This window comes from Aegilops tauschii, chromosome 2 (genome assembly GCF_002575655.3).
Source record: "Aegilops tauschii subsp. strangulata cultivar AL8/78 chromosome 2, Aet v6.0, whole genome shotgun sequence".
NCBI lineage: Eukaryota > Viridiplantae > Streptophyta > Magnoliopsida > Poales > Poaceae > Aegilops > Aegilops tauschii.
The window spans coordinates 343,834,003-343,856,418 of NC_053036.3; the positions used below are offsets into that span (position 1 = coordinate 343,834,003).

Consider the following 22,416-nt stretch of genomic DNA (forward strand, 5'->3'; position numbering starts at 1 on the left):
GAGTGGCATCCCCTCTTTTTTCTAACGACCATCGGTATTTTACTCGAAGCTATATTTTTATTCGTCACATTCTATGTGTTTTGCTTGGAGTGTCTTGTATGATATGAGTCTTTGCTTGTTTTATTTTGTGTTTTTAAGTCTTGATTCCTTGCTGGACACACCTATTTGAGAGAGCCAAAATCATGTCATGACTTGTTAGAATTGCTCTCTATGCTTCACTTAATTTTTTATGAGCTATGGACTTGCTCTAGTGCTTCACTTATATCTTTTTGAGCATGGTGTGCTTTAGTATTTTTGAAGAAATTCTCTCTTGCTTCACTTAGATTTATTTGAGAGTTAGTAAAACTTTCGAGAAATTCTCTCCTGATTCACTTAAATTAATTTGAGAGAAATAAAAATTATGCTCATGATCTTCAATTATATTTGTTTGAGCTTATCAAAAGCAACATATGAAAATTAGTTCCAAAGTGATAGATATCCAAGAAGGATATAATAAAAACTTTCATGAAGATCATTAGACAAAATAAACTTGATTCTTAGTAATAGTTTTGAGATATGATGATGTGATATGTGAGTTATGTTGATGAGTAATTATGCTTTAGTAAGAATTGGTGTTAAGGTTGGTGATTCCCTACGCAAGCACGAAAGTCAATAATTATGCAATGAAATTACATCTTACTTGTGGTGCATTATTCGGTGTTAATTATGCTTAATGCTCGCTTATGAGATTATTCGTTTCTTGGTTGGTCGCTTCTCAATCTTTTGTTTGCCTTCATTTTGCACTAAGTATGATCACTACTTGTGCATCCAAAAACCTTTAAACCAGTTTTGCCACATGAGTCCACTATATCTACCTATATGCGGTGTTCTTTTGCCGTTCTAACCAAATTTGTATGTGCCATCTCTAATTTTCAAAATAAACTTCCCTTTTGTGTGTTCGTACTGCTCGCGGAGCGGTGAGGGGTGGCTAATATTTTACATGCTAGATGTGTTATTCTCATGATGAGTGTTTATTCACTTGTCATTGCACGAGAGTAAGGCAAAGGTATTAGGGATGCCCAGTCCCGAAATTAAAAATGAATTTACTTTATGTTGTCAAATAATAAATTCCTTGGAAAGTGTTGGTATGGAAGGCAACCGTGGATACGGCTAGCCATGGAAAGTGAAAGTATGTTTGAAAAAGGAATAAACTTTATTTTGTGTTTGGAACCGCCTATGATATATCTAGCATGGAAAGTGTTGGGAACTCAAAGTTGTTTTCGTTGGTGGGAAAGGCACACCTCCCAAAATGTTTTTATCTCTCAATTTTTGCTTTGAGCTCTGGCACCTCTACAAATCCCCACTTCCCTCTGCGAAGGGCCTTTCTTTTACTTTATGCAATTTTTATTTTGAATTTGAGTCTCCATCTTCTCTTATAAAGAAAAAACTAGGAGGCACTATGATCGTACTTGAGCATTGGGTGTAGTTAATATGCGAGTGTGTTTCATGAATGGATCAATGATTGAGCATAATGGGCTAGGGATAGCTTTTAGCGTTGATATTTTGAAAGACATGGTTGCTTGTTGGCATGCTTGAGTATTTAAATTATCATGTCAAAACTAGACTATTGCTTTGAACAATATAAAAGTCCTAATGTCCATTCTATAAAGAAAAGATTATGATATGACATGTTAGGCAGCATTCCACATCAAAAAATCTGTTTTTATCATTTACCTACTCGAGGACGAGTAGGAATTAAGTTTGGGGATGCTGATACGTCTCCAACGTATCTATAATTTTTTATTGTTCCATGCTGTTATATTATCAATCTTGGATGTTTATCATTTTATAGTCATTTTATATCATTTTTTGGTACTAACCTATTAACATAGTGCCAAGTATCAGTTCTGTTTTCTGCATGTTTTTACATCGCAGGAAATCAATACCAAACGCAGTCCAAACGCAACGAAACTTTTTGGAGATTTTTGTTTTGGACCAGAAGACAACCAATGGGCCGAAGAAGTACCTGGGGGTGCTCCGAGGGGAGCACAACCCACCAGGGCGCGCTAGGAGGCCCAAGCGTGCCATAGTGGGTTGTGCCCACCTCGGTTGCCCCCTGAACCGCCTCTTTGCTATATAAATACCCCAAAATTCTAGAAACCCTAGGGTAGTCGACGAAAATCAATTCCAGCCGCCACAGAGTCTAGAACCACCAGATCCAATCTAGACACCATCACGGATGGGGTTCACCACTTCCATTGGTGCCTCTCTGATGATGCGTGAGTAGTCCTTTGTAGACCTTCGGGTCCGTAGTTAGTAGCTAGATGGCTTCCTCTCTCTTGCTGAATTCTAAATACAATGGTCTCTTGGAGATCCATATGATGTAACTCTTTTTGCGGTGTGTTTGTTGGGATCGGATGAACTTTGAGTTTATGATCAGATCTATCTTCTTATATCCATGAAAGTTATTTGAGTTTCTTTGACCTCTTATATGCATGATTGCTTATAGCTTAGTATTTCGTCTCCGATATTTGGCCAACTTGATCTATTTATCTTGCAATGGGAAGAGGTGCTTTGTAGTGGGTTCGATCTTACGGTGCTTGATCCCAGTGACAGAAGGGGAACCGACACGTATGTATCATTGCTACTAAGGATAAAATGATGGGGTATATCTCTACATAGATAGATCTTGTCTACATCATGTCATCATTCTTATTGCATTACTCCGTTTCTCCATGAACTTAATACACTAGATGCATGCTGGATAGCAGTCGATGTGTGGAATAATAGTAGTAGATGCAGGCAGGTGTCGTTCTACTAATCTTGGACGTGATGCCTAAGTAATGATCATTGCCTGGATATCATCATGAGTATTTGAAGTTCTGTCAATTGCCCAACAGTAATTTGTTCACCCACCGTTTGCTATTTTTCTCGAGAGAAGCCACTAGTGAAACCTACGGCCCCCGGGTCTCTTTCTCATATTATTTGCCTTTGTGATCTATTTTCCTTTGCTTTTATTTTCAGATCTATTAATACAAAAATACAAAAATGCCTTGCGGCATTTTATTCTCATTTATTTTATTTAGCGTTCGATCTATCAATCTACTACAATTTTATCTCCCGTCCACATGCCAATTTCTGGTGCCGTTACCCGAAAGGGATTGACAACCCCTTTAACACGTCGGGTTGCGAGTGGTTGTTATTTGTGTGCAGGTGTTGTTTACGTTGTGTTGCTTGGTTCTCCTACTGGTTCGATAACCTTGGTTTCATCACTGAGCGAAATACCTACCGTTGTTGTGCTGCATCATCCCTTCCTCTTTGGGGAAATACCGACGTAGCTTTGAGCTGCATCACACACAAAGAACAAATACTTGCAACCCGACGAGTAAGAGGGGTTGTCAATCCCTCCCGGGTAAAAAGATATATAAATGTGTAGTAGATTGGATAAATAGATCTCGTGGAAACGCGAAATAAAATAAATAATAAAAAATTCCAGTGAGGTATTTTTGGGTTTTCGGATTAATAGATCTAAAAATAAAAGCAAATAAAAATAGATCTCGAAGGAAAACATGATAAAGAAGAGACCCGGGGCCGTACATTTCACTAGTGGCTTCTCTTGAGAAAATAGCATACGACGGGTAAACAAATTATTGTTGGGCAATTGATAGAACTTCAAATAATTATGACGATATCTAGGAAATGATCATTATATAGGCATCCCGTCCAAGATTAGTAGACCAACTCCTGCCTGCATCTACTACTATTACTCCACACATCGACCGCTATCCAGCATGCATCTAGTGTATTAAGTTCATGGAAAACGGAGTAATGCAATAAGAATGATGACATGACATATACAAGATCTATTAATGTAGGAATAGATCCCATCTTGTTATCCTTAATAGCAACAATACATACATGTCATGTCCCCTGCTGTCACTAGAACTAAGCACCGTAAGATCGAACCCATCACAAAGCACCTCTTCCCATGGCAAGAAAAATCGATCTAGTCGGCCTAACTAAACCAAAGATTCGAAGAAGAAATACGAGGCTATAAGCAATCATGCATATAAGAGATCAAAACTCAAATAACTTTCATGGATAAAATGGATCTGATCATAAACTCAAAGTTCATCGGATCCCAACAAACACATTGCAAAAAGAGTTAAATCAAATAGATCTCCAAGAGACCATTGTATTGAGAATCAAAAGAGAGAGAGGAAGCCATCTAGCTACTAACTACGGACCTATAGGTCTACAATGAACTACTCACGCATCATCGGAGAGGCACCAATGAGGATGATGAACCCCTCTGTGATGGTGTCTAGATTGGATCTATGGTTTTTGGAACTTGCGGCGGCTGGAATTGTGTTTCGTCGACTCCCCGAGGGTTTTTGGATTTTCAGGGTATTTATAGAGCAAAGAGGCGGTGCAGGAGGCGGCCGAGGTGGGCACAACCCACCAGGGCGCGCCTAGGCCCCCAAGCGCGCCCAGGTGGGTTGTGCTCCCCTCGGAGCCCCCCTCTGGTACTTCCTTGGGCCATTGTGTGTCTTCTGGTCCAAAAAATTATCCAAAAAGTTTCGCTGCATTTGGACTCCATTTGGTATTGATTTTCTGCGAAGTAAAAAAAGCAAAAAACAGCACCTAGCATAGGGCACTATGTCAATAGGTTAGTCCCAAAAAATGATATAAAGTTGCTATACAATGATTGTAAAACATCCAAGAATGATAATATAACAGCATGGAACAATCAAAAATTATAGATACGTTGGAGACATATCACCCCCCTTCACCCCATCCTACGAGGCAGGAAGGGTGGTGCGCCCCCAGGGCTGTCTTCCCCTTGCTTGGGGGGCAAGCCACCTGAGGGGGGCCACCCAAACCCATCTAGGGTTGCCCCTTGTGGCCGCCGGCACGCTGGGCGAAACCCTAGGGGCGCCCCCCCTCCTCCTTCCCCCTATATATAGATGGGTAGAGGGAGGACAGCCGCACCTATCTATGCCACGGCGCTGCCCTCCCTCTCCCTCGCAGCCCTCTTCTTCTCTGTAGTACTCAGCGAAGCTCTGCCGAGATTCCACCACCACCACTGCCACCACGCCGCCGTGCTGCGGGAGGACTCGAGCTACTACTTCACCATTGCTCACTGGATCGAGGAGGTGAAGGCGTCATCAAGCCGTATGTGTGTTGAACATGGAGGTGCCGTCCATTCGGTACTTGGATCGGGAGTTTGTGGGACAGATCATGATTGGATCGCGAAGACGTTCGACTATATCAACCGCATTTATTAATGCTTCCGCTTAGCGATCTACAAGGGTATGTAGATGCAATCTCTCCTCTCGTAGATGTTCATCTCATAGATTGATCTTGGTGAGCGTAGGAAATTTTTTGTTTCCCATGCAACATTCCCCAACAATGATCAGATTATCTATGAGTATTATTTGAGTCTTCTCTGAACTCTATTATGCATGATTAAGATTTGTATTTCTCTCCGATCCATTGATTTGGTTTGGCCAACTAGATTGATTTTTCTTCCAATGGAGAGGTGCTTTGTTTTGGGTTCAATCTTGCGGTGTCCTCACCCAGTGACAGAAGGGGTAGCGAGGCATGTATTTGTATTGTTGCCATTAAGGATAAAAATAAGGGGTTTATTTCATATTGATTGGATCTATCCCTTTACATCATGTCATCTTGCTTAAGGCATTACTCCGTTCTGGTTAATTTAATACACTAGATGCATGCTGGATAGCGCTCGATGTGTGGAGTAATAATAGTAGATGCAGGCAGAGGTCGGTCTACTTGTCACGGACGTGATGCCTATATTCATGATCATTGCCTTAGATATCGTCATAAATTTGCGCTTTTCTATCAATTGATCAACAGTAATTTGTTTACCCACCTTATGCGTTCTTTCAAGAGAGAAGCCTCTAGTGACAACTATGGCCACCGGGTCTATTATATCATATTATTTTTAGGTATACAAAACCAAAGACCCAAAAATACCTTGCTGCAATTTATTTACCTTACTTTATTTTGCACTTTTATTTATCTTTTATACCTATCTCTATCAGATCTCATCCTTGCAATTAACCGTGAAGGGATTGACAACCCCTTTATCGCGTTGGGTGCAAGTATTTGTTTGTTTGTGTAGGTGCAACCATTGGTGACTTGTGTATTCCTCCTACTGGATTGATACCTTGGTTCTCAAACTGAGGGGAAAACTTATCTCTACTTTGCTGCATCACCCTTTCCTCTTTAAGGGAAAAACCAACGCAGGCTCAAGAAGTAGCAGGGATTCTTGGCAAAGGTCAATATTCCTATTCCTAAGATACCTAAACTCAGACCAAAGATAGTAGATTGTGTCTTTCTAGGTTACACTCAGCATCATTAATTATAGATTTTTAGTGGTTAAATCTGAGGTACCTCATATGCATGTTGATACAATAATGGAATCTCGTCATGCAACAATTTTTGAGAATATATTTCCTATGAAAGATATGCATAGCATTTCTAGATTTTCTTCTGAGATAATTCTTGAATCTAGTACATCTGATGAGTATTTTGAACAATCACCTGAGGAAGTCCTTGAGAAGGATAATAATAAAGCTCTTGTGAGGAGCAAGAGACAAAGGTTGCAAAATCCTTTGGTGATGATTTCACTACATACCTTGTGGACGACACTCCCAAGTCTATTGCAGAGGCATATGCATCTCCCGATGTAGATGATTGGAAAGAAGTTGTTCTTAATGAGATGGACTCAATTCTTTCTAATGGAACTTGGGAGCTAACTGAATGACCCTATGGTTGTAAACCTGTGGGTTGTAAGTGGATGTTCAAAAAGAAGCTAATATAAGGCCTAATGGTACCGTTGATAAGTACAAGTGATGTAGGGTCGAACCCTAGTTCATGATCTTTTCACACTTGGAAGTGGCGAAACGATCAAATCAAGAGAAGAACACAATCAAGATCCAATCACACATGTGCTAAATCCACATACACATAAGGGATACAAAGGTCCAAATCCAACACAAGAAGGCAAAAGAGGAACTAGTTCTTCCCATTCTTTGAAGGAGAAAGGTCTTTACTCCTTGGAGGATCTTCCCTAAGAAGGGGTCTTGAATCCACTAGGGGATCTTCTCACATGGAGGCCTTGATCTCCATGGGAGAGGTAGTTGACGAGTTGAACTCAATCTCTAGATGTGAGCTATCACTTTGCTAACCCTAAAACGGAGGTAGGAGACGAGAATATATAGTCTAGAGGAAGGAAGGGATACATGGGCCTCGGCTCAAGTCATGCACGCACGCAAGGGTCGGATGATCTAGATGGCGGTCCGGATGACCTGGCTGGGTCGCTGTAGCCGTGGCTGGCCCAGATGTCCGGGACCTGCTCCAGACGTCCGGATGGGTCCGGATGATCTGGGTGGAGTCCTGAATGATCTGACTTCGTCGAGGGGCTTGCTGTTGTCTTCGGGCACATTACTCGGATCGTCCGGGAGGAGGTCCGAGTTATCCGGGCTTGGTCCGGATCATCCGGATGGAGGTCTGGATCATCCGGGCAAGCTCTATCATGTTCCATTTCTTCTCCGTCTTCGCGTTCTTCTCCCTCCATCGTTCGGCCTTGCTCCTTAGATTCTCCGTGGCTGGCTCCTTGGTACCTGAGTATGTAAAGTGTCTCTGCTTGAGGTAGTAGCCATGTCTCATGTGATTCGAAAGGGATTTGATCGAGGAGAGATGTCACCTCGGTCTCGATAGCTCTTGCACATTTTCGTGTTATCGGTCCACTTGGCACTTGGGGAGACGAAGGTAGGTCCATGGGGATGACCATGGTATGCTCCACATCCCCCCTTGGGAAAGATCCGACCTCAGATCGAAATCCTCATCATCATGGAAGGGAGATAGGTTCATGACTTTGAAGATGTCGCTCACGTCGTGCTTGTCGCGTGGAATGTCGATCTTGTATGCATTGTTGTTGTAGCGTGCTAGCACCTTGAATGGTCCATCGACTCGAGGTAGTAGTTTGGACTTGCACTCATCGGGGAAGCGTTCTTTGCGTAGATGTAGCCACGCAAGATCTCCAGGGTTGAACACCATGGGGTGTTTGTTGATGTTGCGCTTGGTAGCGAGGCGGTGCATTTGGTTCTCAATCGTGCGGCGTGTATCTTCATGCACCTTCTTGAGGTAATTTGCTCGTGCACTCGCGTCCATGTTGGTGCGCTCTTGTAGTGGTAGCGGTAGAATGTCCAATGGGGACAACGGGTTGAAGTCGTAGATGACCTCGAAGGGGAACTTGACGGTAGTTGAATGTCGTGCTCGATTGTAGGCGTACTCGGCGATGGGCAAGCATTCCTCCCACTCCTTTATGTTCTTCTTGATCAACACTTGGAGAAGTGTAGAGACGGTCCGGTTGGTGAGCTCTGTTTGGCCGTCGGTATGTGGATGCACCCCGATGAGAAGAGTAGCTTGATTCCGATCTTTGGCGCATAGAATCTTCCAAAATTATCCAAGGAACTTTACGTCGCGGTCCGATACAATAGTCTTGGGCACTCCATGTAGACGCAAAATTTCCCTACAAAAGAGATTTGCAACATGTGCACCATCGTATATCTTGTTGCATGGAATTAAATGTGCCACCTTAGACAAACGGTCCACAATGACAAATACCGAATCCTTGTCGTTTTGAGTTCGAGGCAAACCAAGCACAATGTCCATAATAATATCTTCCCATGGGTGGTACGGAATAGGAAGTGGCATATAGAGACCATGGGATTGAGCTTTTGACTTAGCTTTGCGGCATGTAGAGCAACGGTTGGTGTAGCGTGAGACGTCATGAAACATCTTGGGACAAAAGTAGTCCTTGGAGAGCGTGGCAAAAGTCTTGTCGCGGCCGAAATGTCCCATAAGACCTCCACCGTGAGATTCTTGCAAAAGCAACAAACGAAGAGAAAATTCGGGTATGCAAAGTTTGTTAGTCCGCATAGGATAGCCATCCTTGATATAGTATCTCTCCCAAGAAGTGTGAGCTAAGCATTTGGCATAAGGAATCGCAAATGAAATATCATGCGCATACAAGTCTTAATGTGATCAAATCTAATAACATTCAATTCAAGTTGAGTAACTAACATGCACTTGCGGGAAAGAGCATCCGCTACAACATTATCTTTACCCTTAATGTACTTAATTACATAAGAAAAAGACTCAATGAATTCACTCCATTTAGCATGCCGTTTATTCAACTTGGTTTGACCTTTGAGGCACTTTTTCATGATCCGTACATAGGACAAATACATGAGGTCAAAGATAATGCTGTCAAACATGCAAGACTCTTACCAAAGCATACAACTCTTTGTCATAAATGATATAGTTAAGTTTTGTGCCGGAAAGTTTTTCACTAAAGAAAGCAATTGGTCGCTTCTCTTGCATCAACATGCCACCTGTGCCATCTATACAAAGTTAATATATTGGACCGTTGAGATTTGTTAGATAGAAACACATGAGATGGTCGCGCCCGACATTATTAACAATAGAAAAAATCAATCGGGCAAAGACCAATCAGTCTATGTGTGGGGGTTCCCATGTAAAAAAGGCTAGCAAGAGTCCTGACACACATAAAAATTCACGTGGACGGACATATACTATTGCACACAGATCGGATGTGTACTATTGCACGTGAAGGAAACTAAACGGATTGATATTAGGCAACGAATGGACGTATACTATTGCACATAGAATAGTTTCCAGCGGACACCCATCCGTGTCCAATTCAAACTGAACAACATTTGGACTAATATAAAGGTTGGGACACACACCCCAGAACACCCACGGAATTAACAGACGCCAGAGCAACCAACAGCACGCGTACGAGGATAGAAGGGAGATCCATACAACGACATATCAACACACGCCAGGAACGAATCGAAGGGGCGACATATGCCACACGAATCTAAGGGGCGACATACGGCAGGACGCCCAACACATAGAACGACGGAAGAAGAAATCGACAGAAACATCATCAATTTTGGGTAATATATAACTGAAATCTTGAGGTCTGTTTAGATCTTTCCGTCCTTGCATGTCTTCACAACTTCCTTATGAACACCATGTTTTCCTGTTCATTGACCATTAGTTAGAACACTTCTTTCTAACCAAATTTCATAGTGCATTATCATATGAACTACTCCTCTTAAAATTGTTTTGAAGGCAACACCTGTATGGCGTACACGAAGTTGAGTGAGTTAACCACAAGACGACAGACATGGAATATTAAAGCCAAAGTAATTAGAATGTGGGACTCGATCAACCCTTCGACTGATGAACTTGTAAGCATCGATATGATTTTGATGGATGAGCAGGTATTTTCTTCACATAATTAACAATGGGATTGTTCTACTTTTAAAATTACTACTAAGATTGTCTTTCATTAAATTTTGAAGGGTCATACGGTTCAAGCTACTATCTGGAAGAATCGTATTGACACTAACAGAACAAAGATCAACGAGGGTTCTATATATGCTTTTAGCAATTTTAAAGTTATAGATGCAACAAAATATCGGCCAGTCAACAATGAAATTAAAATTATTTTTTTATACAATACAAAATTAAAGGAGATGGAAGGTGCATCGGATAATTTTCCGGATTACTACTTTGAGTTTGCTAGCAAAGATACCCTACAAGAACGGCTAGAAAAGGACCAACAATGCTCAGGTATGTTGATAGTCATATTCTTACTTCAAAGTGGTCAATTCAATTACGAAGCCATTTGTTGGTAGTTGTATTAATATATTCCAAATGAATAACTTCCTAACTTTTTAAGTCTTTAATCTTCAAATTTGCAGATGTTATTGGCTTACTTACCAAGAGTAAGCCAATAGAATCAAGGATAACAAAGAAGAAAACACCTTTAGATATACGTGCAATTGAAATTCTAATGCAAGAGTAAGTGTATATCCATGCATCAACTTTTCACAGAAGGGTAAAGACTGTTTTCTTCCACTTATATTTGTTATTACCATTAATTACTTCCAAATGAATTATTCAGGTGTGATAAAATCAGAGTATCATTATGGGGAAGATTAGCTCATCATTTAAGTGAGGATGTAATTGGCAATCAAACAATTATTATTGTTACCTCAACAATGGTGCAAAGATTCAACGGTAAGTTGAATATGTTTACATCTCCTTTTTTCATACCAAGATAATAAATCTAACTGATTTATTGTTCATTAAATAGGTCTGTGCCTAAAGTCAACTAGCGCCACAAGAGTACATACCAATCTAGATATACCCGAGACTTGGGAACTTTGTGGCAGGTATTAACCATAATTTGTAGGTACTGGTCCTATAGAAGTTCATAATATATCTTCATTTATAACATTTATTTATAGCCACTCCATCGAAGAAACTTTACAAAAAATGATGGACATAGATAAGATTACTCAATGGACACTGGAAGATCAAATGTGTTACAGAAGGATAACCTTAAGAGAACCTCCAAGACCTACAGATGTGTTTGACATATTTGTATGAGTGGCTAAATATCCTTTAAAGAGCTATACTTTTCCTCATCAACTTGCAGGACATTGTGTTCACAACAATAGCTACAATTGATTGATAACAAGAAAATATTCAATGGTGGTACATGTCATGTGATGTTTGCAACAAAATTGCTACGAAAGAATCACATAATAATTATTGCAAGAATTGTGATACGTATCCAGAAGGTGTAACACCTAGGTAAGCATATTCAATTGATTTGGCCATCATTATGTACTATCACATTTGCGTTACACTAACGAAATGTGATTCTAGGTATCGTATTCGGCTTCAAATTAGTGATCACAGTGCTACTACAAGTTGCACTTTATTTGATGAAGGGGCTGAAAGAATGCTCAATACATCAGTCTCATTCCTGTTGGGTTCCTTAGATGGAAAATCTGAAGAAGTCCCAAAGATTATACAAGAATTATGTGGACAAAGACTTATCTTTCGATTCAAACTCAACAATAAGAACCTCTCTCTCGCATGCAGAACTATGCAGTAAATAAAATATTCGTGCCTAATGAAAAGCTTGAGAAGCGATACTTAGAGGATAAAGTTGAAGAGGTAATGGTCTATTAAACTATCAAATCTATTTAAACACCAATTATTATACTCTTTTATATGGAACTATTGAAGCAGGTATTTACAATTCTTGATCCATTGTGCTCAACAGGATTTGATGGATGATGAAGTGGACGACATGTTAAAACAAGAAACGAAGAAACTGAATGAGCCAGTTAAAAAGGTGATTGAATACTTCACCGTACAAACTTTTCTTTACATAAATTCATCCATTTATGTGATTTTTGCAGGTACAAATCAGTAAATGTGAATTTAGCAAAAACATATGTGAGTTGGTCCCTGTGAAAGAGGAGCCAGAAGAGAAAAGCAATGGGAGTATAATACATCAGAAGGAGCATCAATATAAAAGCTCATCAAGAAGTGTCGATGGCGGGAAAAGGAGGCGAAGATCTGTTGTATTACCAGACTCGGAAGATGAAGAAAATGAAAATAGTAGATCTGAAAAATCAGAAAAAGCAGTGCCCAAAAGTACCAGAAGTGTTCATGCAAAAAAACAAAAGGACAAAGGTTGAACATGAAGGCTCAGATGTTTGTAACGCCAAAGATAAAAGTATCATCTATGTAGCCATAAGGATGACAAGAAGTTTGACTAAAAAGTCTAACAACACCAAGACCAAAGGTACTGATGTAAAATTTGAGGACACAGGTCGTCAACTGGAAGATCAAGTACGCCAAACAAGACCCACTTTTTGTGACAGTAGTTTATCCACAAAAATACGCCAGAGTATATGCTCATAACAAAGATTAAGATGTTGTTTAGTTAGTGAGCTTTGCGAATACAACATATAATAGAAAGATTTAGCGCATTTTTATATATGATCAATATGTATGAACAATATGACATTTTGTTTTTAAACAATTCGTATACTATTCAGAAGAGAATGAGCAGTACATGCATTTGTTCTTCATCAATTTAAGTGTTAAGTAGTAACATTCAGAAGAATTAGCATTGCATTTGTGTAGTTGATCAAAGCTTTGATGTGCCTACAACATTTGCTAAAACTAAAATGTACTAGCATGGCCTAGATTATATATGAAAACAAATGCTCAACAATATTTGAAAAGATTGAGTTTCAAATCCATCTGGAATACTATGAAATTTTTTTAAAATCATAGCTTGACTGCGAATTGATTCATACGAAGCCACAATGAAATTTAAAAAGACCGAAAGAAGGATTGAGCCTCCATGGCGTATATTATTATATCACGAACAAGTATATGATGGTGAGTCACAGACCAAAAGCTTAATTTATTTTTCTCACTAACCCTCAACCGATCCGACCAAAATTATTTTTTTAGAAAAAATGTATTTGGGCCAGACGCATAGCTAGCTCCACTAGGTCCTAGACTAGGCAACATAGTTGAAGGCCAAACCTGCGCTGCTACTTGCGGCACTAATGAATCCGTCTTCCGCTCCTTTGTGTTTGTTGCGCCGCGCTGCTCCACGCAGGTCGACGGCTCCTTGGTTCACTTCGCGGCAGCTCAACTGTGCCGGCGTCTCCATCCAGCCGCGCCACCGCGTGCCCTCCTTGCCACAAGATATTCAGTGGATCCAGCGAGAATCTTAGCCCAGCAGGTCGCTGCAAGCTAATCGGAAGCGATATGCTCATGCTGAAGAATATCCTTTTAAAAGAACTGTGTGGAAGAGGAAACAGTCCATTGGCATGAAGTCTGAGAAGATAATAAGCGGTGAGGCCGCAAAAAATACAGATAGTACCTTCTTCATTTGGCAATGGATATGAGCTCTATTGAATCTAGCATCATCTCTCTCATGCCACATACTTCCAGAAGATCACCGTCCAATCTCTAATCCCTATAATGAATAGTCCCCAAATCTCAATCTCTATTGTATCTCAGCTCCATGAAAAGTGCCTGCAGCATGGAGATTTAAATATTTAATAAATCTTGAGCGTGGTTGTGGCATGGAGATTTTACCCAACAATTTCTAATCTGAGATGAAATTTAACTCAATGTCAGATGCAAAAAAAATTAGGGATTTTACCTGTGCAGGCTCCCCCAAATCCATTCGGGCCACTACCGGCAGAGACGTAGCCGACGAGCCCGATGACAGCAAGCTACGGGGGCCGCGACGTCTTCTTGGCAGGTTATGCCTCCCCCTTCAAAACTGATTTTTGTGTCAAAACTGAAATTGTTGGTAGAGAAATTGTTTGACAGTTTTTTGTGTTTGTTTCCGTTTCAACAAAGCTCCAACCAAGTTGAATCTTGAATGAATGGCCCTTTCTTTGAAGGATTGGCGTTTTTGAGTTTGCTGTAAGCAATTTTACAGGGCTACTGACTTTGAAGTTGAATTGGGCTTAACTTTCAGGTCTGGCAGCTGCTAGGAAGAAGCTGATGCACTTTGAGGTGTACATTTGGTCTGAGAGGCAGGTGGTGTGAATTAGGATTACTCCTTTCCCTTTCATGTGCCCAACAAATGAGACGCGCGCGCGTGTCTCATTTGTTGTTAGTTTCTGGAGTATACACCATGTTCCTGAAACTACACCATGTTCCTGTTAATCATAAGAATAAGAAAGAGAAGGAGAAGGAGAAGGAGAAGGAGAAGAAGAAGAAGAAGAAGAAGAAGAAGAAGAAGAAGAATAAGAAGAAGAATAAGAGCTCCTAGCATAGAAGAAGGATCTCTTCTTCTTCTTACAAATAAATCCAAATAATTCAAATAAATTAAATAAAATCAAGTAAATTCAAAGAAAATCAAATAATTCACATGACACACTCCAATCTTTTCTCATTGAACACATGACACAAAGACATACACATGACACATGACATACTCCTATCATTTCTTTTTCCTTTCCCTATATACTCCTTTCCCTTTCCTTTTCCTGAGCTATATTCCCCTTGTTCTATAATGGCCATCGTATCAGTAATTAGCTCTGCACTGCAATATACACCGGTTATTTCTTCTCCACCATTTTGTAGACGGTCCTTGTGTAGATGCGGCAGCTTATAGGTATTTCCTCCTTGATCTTTCATCACTTCCACCATGACTGCTTGCAACGTCATAAAGCTTTTGAACAGCTTATGGGGATCGTAGTTCTCAAACTCCTCCTCTACACCCTGTACCAGTTCCTGTATATTCATAGGCGCTCTGCAGTCGGTTAGGGATTGGAGGGAGCAGTGGAAACAAAGATCTAGAACATTGAGCTCAGGGCTGTTTGGTGGTTGTTGCAATAATCGAATATCCAGATCTGTCTGTGCCATGGCTTCTAGAAAACCAGCATCATTAGGGAGGACATGCGGTGTTGCATTATCTTGTTGAATAAAGATCGTTGTGTCCTCGTCACCGTCCGGCCATTTGTCTTGAATGGCAGGGATTACTTTATTGATCAAGTAATCTCTGCACACAGGTCTAGTAACTTTGACCGGCTTCAACTCTATTGTCCCCCTATCTCTGTTCTGGCTTGTTCGTTGTGCCTCGGTCTGTACCACGAACAGCCAAATGCCAAGTTTTCCATCAAATGTCATCTCCCCATCTTCATTGTAGCGAGGTTTGGCTACAGCTGTTAGAAACATTACCTTCCCAATGCTATGAGTATTGTGCACAGTTCGGTTTGGTTCTTCTTCTCCAGGCAGTACGTAGTAGCTACTCTTCACTCGGGTCATGTCATACCATTTCTCGTCGATGTGGACCATATTTGTCATTGGCTTGAAACTGGGCCAAGGACTTGATATCCATCTTTCATCCATCATGGATAGGCAGAACTTTAGTCTCGCTATCTTGTTCTGTGGCTTGAGGGTGGGTTTGATGGTGCTTGTGATGCGTTTCAGCTCTTGCAATTGAAATCTGTCATGTAGGGTTGATCGGGGCACACCTAAACACCTTGCTAGAGACTGGATTGTTCTTCTTTTGTTCAAGGGGATTGTGGCTGTTCTCGACAGATCTAGTTCTTTTCTCTTCCTACCACTTTTGTTCTTCTTGCTTGAAACATCAACTTCTTGGCCTGCTGCAAGTTGTCGTTTGGCTAGATTCCATATTCTTGTAACTGTTCGCAGGTGAACATTCAGCATAGTCGAAATGAGCACCTTGTCATACACATGAACCTGTCCATCTCTAAGCTCGATTACTCGCAGAGCAAAGTAAACACCATGTCTCTCCTTGTCTGTCAAGTCCTTCCCTCTTGGATTGCCATGTGCATCAGCTTCTTGCACTTCTGCATCTTCTTGTGCATCTTGAGCTTCTTCCAATTCTGCATCTTCTTGTGCCTCTTGAGCTTCTTCCAATTCTGCATCTTCTTGTGCCTCTTGAGCTTCTTCCTCTTCAGGAAACCAATTCAATTCAATGTCTTCATCCTCATCTTCCGGCATCAAGTTCAAATCAATAGCGTCACCCTGTTGAGCTTGTTCTTCTTCTTGAGCTTCGTCCTCCTCTTCCGGCATCAAGTTCAAATCAATAGCGTCACCCTGCTGAGCTTGTTCTTCTTCTTGAGCTTCGTCATCCTCTTCCGGCATCAAATTCAAATCCATAGTTGTGTGCTCCTGTCTGATCTCATAACAAGAGTATACAAAAGATTTTTTTCTACTGCAATTTTGGAGTACACAAGATGGAGTAATTTCCTTTTCTTTTCTGGCCTGCCTGGTGCTGCTTTCCTTTCTTTTTTCTTTGAGATGCAGTGACTAAAGGACTCGTTTGAGCTGGCTGTTGTCTCAAGTATTTCACGAGTTAGCTTTCTCATCATTCAGGTGTAAAACGATGGACCTCTGATCTGAAGAAATAAGATAATCTGCTCTGTGTTGCAAGTTGCTGTCATGCCGCCGGTGTCATTAGTTCGCTGTCATCTGAGAAATATGCGTCCTCCATGAAGCCAAGGCGTCCTCCATGAAACCAAGGTTCAGCCCTATGTTTTCCTCCCGGCTGCTCGAAGCTCACTTTCAGAGCTGCGTCGACGAACTGCCATACGAGCCGTCACACCCGGTTCATCCTTCGGCTGTTGCCGGCCGCAAAGTACAGGTGAAGGCGCAGGCATGCCCTTACTGTTCACCTCCAATTCACTAAATCTTGTCCAATTTTTTCTACTCAGTCTATAACATTCAGTTTGATTTAGTCTTGTCCAGTTAACTGAAGAACATGTTTATCCAGACTAAGAACATTCAGTTAACTTCTTTGACATTGGAGTTGAACACATTCAGTTAACTTTTTTGCAACATTTCTGCAGAGTAGATGATCAATTGTGTTTCAAATTAATGAACAAGCGCAATGTACAGAAATTGGAGCTCAGGTTCTTCTTCTCACCGGCAGAAGCACGAGCAGGGGAGCTCCGGGCGGCAGCACGAGCAGGCCCGTCGGGGAAGAGCAGCAACTTGCAGACGAGCAGCAGAAGAAGCTCGAGGTTGAGGAGGAGCTTGAGTTCCAGGCCCGCCTGGAGCTCCAGGTCCAGACACTCGAGACCCAGGCGCGCGCAGGTCCTGTGCGGCGCCGGCGCAGGCCCTGGGCGGCGGGAGGGATAGCAGCGCAGCCCTGGGCGGCGGGAGGGGATAGCGACGCAGCCCTAGGCGGCGGGAGGGATCACGGCTGGAGAGGATGGCGGCGGAGCAGCGCCCTTCAGCAGTGGAGCCGCCGCCCGTCGAGCTGGTCGCCGCGGAGGAGCAGGTGGACGGCGCGGCGCAGCTCGCCTCCGTGCGGGCGACACAGCTCGCCTCGGGCGGCGCAGCTGGGCAGGGGCGGCGGTGGTTCACAGCGGTGGCGCAGACCCTGGCCGTCGTCACGTGCTCGGCCTTATGGTTTGTGCCGACGGTGGCGCGGGCGACCACGGTGTGCGCCGGCGACGGAGAAAGGAGGAAGAAGCAGCGGGGTCTGATTAGCAAGAGATTTGAAGCTAGAAGGGTTTTTCTGCAAAATTGTAAATGAACTAAGCAGTGGACAACTTTTCCCGGACGGAGGGTACAAAATTAAGGCTGTGTGCTTAAAAACCAAATAAACTAGCACGGTCAAAGCACATGCTAATCTCGGTCCAGTCATTTTTTGTTTATAATAAACGATATTTTCGTCCAGTCTAGGAACAAAGTACGCATGGGAATCAACATATAAACTTTAGATAGACGTACAGTTCTACATGAAAGAGGAATACTTCTAACATTCTAAAAGACACTCACAAATAAATCAAATCTTTTTTTAGGGGTCAAATAAATTAAATCTATCATAAATAATTTTCATGTAATGGAGAAAGAACACATAAGAAAAATCATTTCCTTCCAATGTCTTTTATGATTGTCAAAATATAACATGATAATGTTAAATTTCCAAATTAAGACAAGTGTCGAAACAAAGCCAATCATAAATTAAAAAAAAATCTAGCCGCACAAATGCGCAAATCTCTGAAACATAACTTCAGATGGTCATAGGTTCCGTTCTGAATTCTATATAGAAAAGACAATATTTTGTAACACAATACACACGCAAACGCTAATATATACGTATATACATTCACCCTTATGAATGCAGGCACGCACACTCTACACCTATGAACACCTTCGAGAGACCGAGTCGGCACATCATCTTGAGATTGACAAAGTTGTCACAGACGTCTTCGTAGTGGACGGTACGTCTGCTCCCACTGAACGCACACCAACCACAGGTTGGTTCGCAAGATAAAAAAAAACTTAATACCTTCTAAAACACACTCGCAAATACATTAAAAATCTTTACAATATATCAATCATATTTAATTTACATATAATGGAAAAATGAAAACATACAAAGAAAAATAATTCATATTAAAATATTTAATGAATGCTAGAATGTCACATCATAATGTTAAATGCACAAAGTAAGTCAAAAGTCAAAGCAAATCTAATTATAAATAAATAGTCTAGCCGCGCAAATGCGCGGGTAGCCCCGCTAGTTACCACTAGTGTCGCAATGCACTTCAAAAGTTTTATCAAAATTAGGTAAGGCAAGTAATGAAGCATGTGTAAGCAAGTTCTTAAGCTCCTCAAATGCAGTAGCTTGAGAGGGTCCCCAAATCAGGGGCGGAATCAGGCCTGGGGCAACTGGGGCTGTAGCCCTAGGCGTGGCCCATCTAATATGTTATATATCTAGCAAAAAATTCCCCGTGTTAATTGAGTTGTAGAGGCCTAAGCCCAGGCAAGCAAACACAGCAGGCCCGTGTCTCAGCCCATAAACAATCCCAGCATCCCAAATTTCAACCGAGTTCTCCATCCCCAGAAGCCCAGTTGACACGATATCTCCAAACAATCGCTACCCCCCTCGCCCAAATCACTGCAAGCCACGATGTACGATCCTCGTCTTTCCAGATCGATCCATAGAAAAACTGCGCCGCCGACTCTCCTGTACTGCTCGACTCTACCGGATGCGCGCCCTCGCGCCCGGCGCTTCGAACCTCAAATCTTTCGCATCGCATCATTAGAGCAGCCCAATCGATGTCTCCTGTGCTCCATCAACCAATCTCATGATTTCTACATCCGGCTGGAAAGGTAATATTTTGTCCTAGTTTCTTTTTATCTCCAGAGATCAGTGAATTGGGGATATTAAACTGCATTACTTTAGTAGGGAATAAGAATTAGGAATCAAAGATGAAGAGGACCTGGACAATTAAGATTATACAGTGCTAACAAAAAACTAAGGAAACCCATGGGGCTTCTACCTCGTGCACTTTGTGATAATGGTATAATATGTTATTTTCTTTACAAAATTTTATATGAGAAATTGACTTGGTATACGTCTAGTTCTTGAGTAAATACTCAAATTTATGTTCACGTCTCGTGGTCCTACTATTCCTCTTGAAGAAATGATGGCCTCAAATGAAGCCAGTATTCACTAATTTAGTACCAATGTTTGCGATGACGCACTTTGCTAAATTGATGATATGTTTATTGAATTTTCTCTCATGGTAATATTGAATACATAATATTTTTCCCTGAGCTGAATTTGTGGTGTATTTCTAACATGCATTGGTATGTGTGATAATTTAGCGTTTTAGGTATTTTTGAGATGATAGTATTTTGCATTATTTATAGTTGTTTAGTTTTAGCCCTAGGCTTTGAGAAATCCTGGCTCCGCCACTGCCCCAAATGACGGGTGCGTTCTTCTTACTCAAAGCATGTAATGGTGAAGCAATAGTGGTAAAATCCTTAACAAAGCGTCGATAAAATCCGGCTAGGCCAAGGAAGCTACGCACTTGTGTTAAATTGGTTGGTTGTGGCCATGTTTTAATAGCATTAATCTTAGACTCATCAATGTGAACACCCTTAGAAGACACAAAAGAGCCCAAGAAAACAAGCTTATCAACACCAAAAGTGCATTTTTCCATATTTGCATAAAGACACTCATTTCTAAGAACTTGCAAGACTTGTCCAAGATGTTTGACATGATCTTCTAGAGATTGGCTAAAAACAAGGATATTATCAAAGTATACTACAACATAAATGCCAATGTATTTTTGAAGGACATAATGCATGACTCGCATGAATGTGCTAGGCGCTTTGGATAAGCCCATAGGCATGACTAACCATTCATATAAGCCAAATTTGCTTTATAAATCCGTTTTTAATTCATCACCCTCTTGAATGCGAATTTGATAGTAGCCACTTTTAAGGTCAATTTTGGAAAAAATGGTGGCTCCACTAAGTTCATCTAGCATGTCATCAAGGCGTGGAATGGGGTGTTTATACTGAACGGTGACAGCAATGATGGGACGACAATCAGAGCACATGAAAAACTACCATCTTTCTTAGGCACAGGAATAACTGGAACGACACATGGACTTAATATCTCACATACATACTCGTTTTCCATGAGATGTTGTACTTGCCTTTGAATCTCCTTTGTCTCATTGGGGTTGACGCGATAAGGTGTCTTGTTTGGTAGAGGTGCGCTGGGGATGAGGTCTATGCGGTGCTCGATGCCGTGAAGTGGAGGAAGTCCCAGAGGTAGCTCATCAGGGAAGACGTCCGCAAATTCCTGCAATAAATGAGACAACACCAAAGATAGATGTTGTGAAGTATTAGTCCTCATCGCTTCATCTTTGCACACAAGTACAAAGTGAAGAACACTCGATGGGCTCTCACTCACATCCCTCATGTCCCTTTTGGTGGCTAAAAGCACTAAGTTTTTCTTGTCGCTCATCGTGGAGGCACTCAATTTTGGCTTGTGGTGCTCACTCTCTTTTGGGTGGTTCACTTGGTCACTATTCTCTCCATGATGGGTTGATTCTTGCTTTTCGGTGATCACTTGACTTGGTGACATAGGTCATAGCACGTACTCCTTGCCCTTCATCTTGAAGCTGTAGTGATTGGTTCGCCTGTTGTGGGTGACCCCGCAATCGAATTGCCAAGGTCTTCCTAAGAGGAGATGGCACACGGTCATAGGAACCACATCACACTCCAAGGTGTCTTCGTATGCGCCAATCTTGAAGGAGACTTGAACGGTGTGTGATACGTCCATTTTGCATCATGTTTTCCTACTGTTATTTATATTGTTTTTATGCTTTATAACACTTTGTGGAGTAATTCTAATGCCTTTTCTCTCATAATATGCAAGGTTTACACAAAGAGGGAGAATACCGGCAGCTGGAATTCTGGACCTAAAAAAGCTATGTCAAAGATACCTATTCTGCACATCTCAAATGAGCTGATATTTTACGGAGAATTATTTTGGAATATATAATAAATATTGGAGAGAAGAACTACCAGAGGTGAGCAGCCAGGTGGCCACAAGACACCAGGGCGGGGCAAACCCTCCAGGTGCGCCCTGGTGGGTGGTGGGCACCCTGCCCCACCTCCGGTGCCCATCTTCTGGTATATAAGGTCTTTTGACATAGAAAAAAATAAAGAGAGGACTTTCAGGACGAAGCACGCCGTCTCGAGGCGGAACTTGGGCAGGAGCACTTTTGCCCTCCGGCGGAGCGATTCCGCTGAGGGAAATTCCCTCGCGGAAGGGGAAATCGAAGCCATCATCATCACCAACAACCCTCTCATCTTTGGGAGGCCAATCTTCGTCAACATCTTCAATAGCACCATCTTATCTCAAAACCATAGTTCATCTCTTGTGTTCAATCTTTGTACCGGAACCTCAGATTGGTACATGTGGGTGACTAGTAGTGTTGATTACATCTTATAGTTGATGCTAGATGGTTTATTTGGTGGAAGATTATATGTTCAGATCTATTATGCTATTTAATATCCCTCTGATCTTGAGCATGAATATTATTTGTGAGTAGTTGCCTTTGTTCTTGAGGCCACGGGAGAAGTAATGTTGCAAGTAATCATGTGAATTTGATAGGTGTTCGATATTTTGATGATATGTATGTTGTGATTCCCTTAGTGGTGTTATGTGAACGTCGACTACAT

At 41.6% G+C, this 22,416-nt stretch overlaps 2 long non-coding RNA genes across 2 annotated transcripts; one reads left to right on the plus strand and one right to left on the minus strand.

Annotated features, from left to right (window-relative positions):
• Positions 1–9,735: 9,735 nt before the first annotated feature.
• Positions 9,736–13,598, minus strand: LOC120973394 (uncharacterized). Its single transcript, XR_005768158.3, has 2 exons — positions 13,468–13,598; positions 9,736–10,081 (listed from the first exon to the last, which is right to left on the minus strand). It is a non-coding gene; the product is annotated as an uncharacterized lncRNA (long non-coding RNA).
• A 5,563-nt stretch (positions 13,599–19,161) lies between these two features.
• LOC141041677 (uncharacterized) lies at positions 19,162–22,358 on the plus strand. Its single transcript, XR_012202640.1, has 2 exons — positions 19,162–19,542; positions 21,608–22,358. It is a non-coding gene; the product is annotated as an uncharacterized lncRNA (long non-coding RNA).
• The last annotated feature ends 58 nt before the right edge of the window (positions 22,359–22,416 follow it).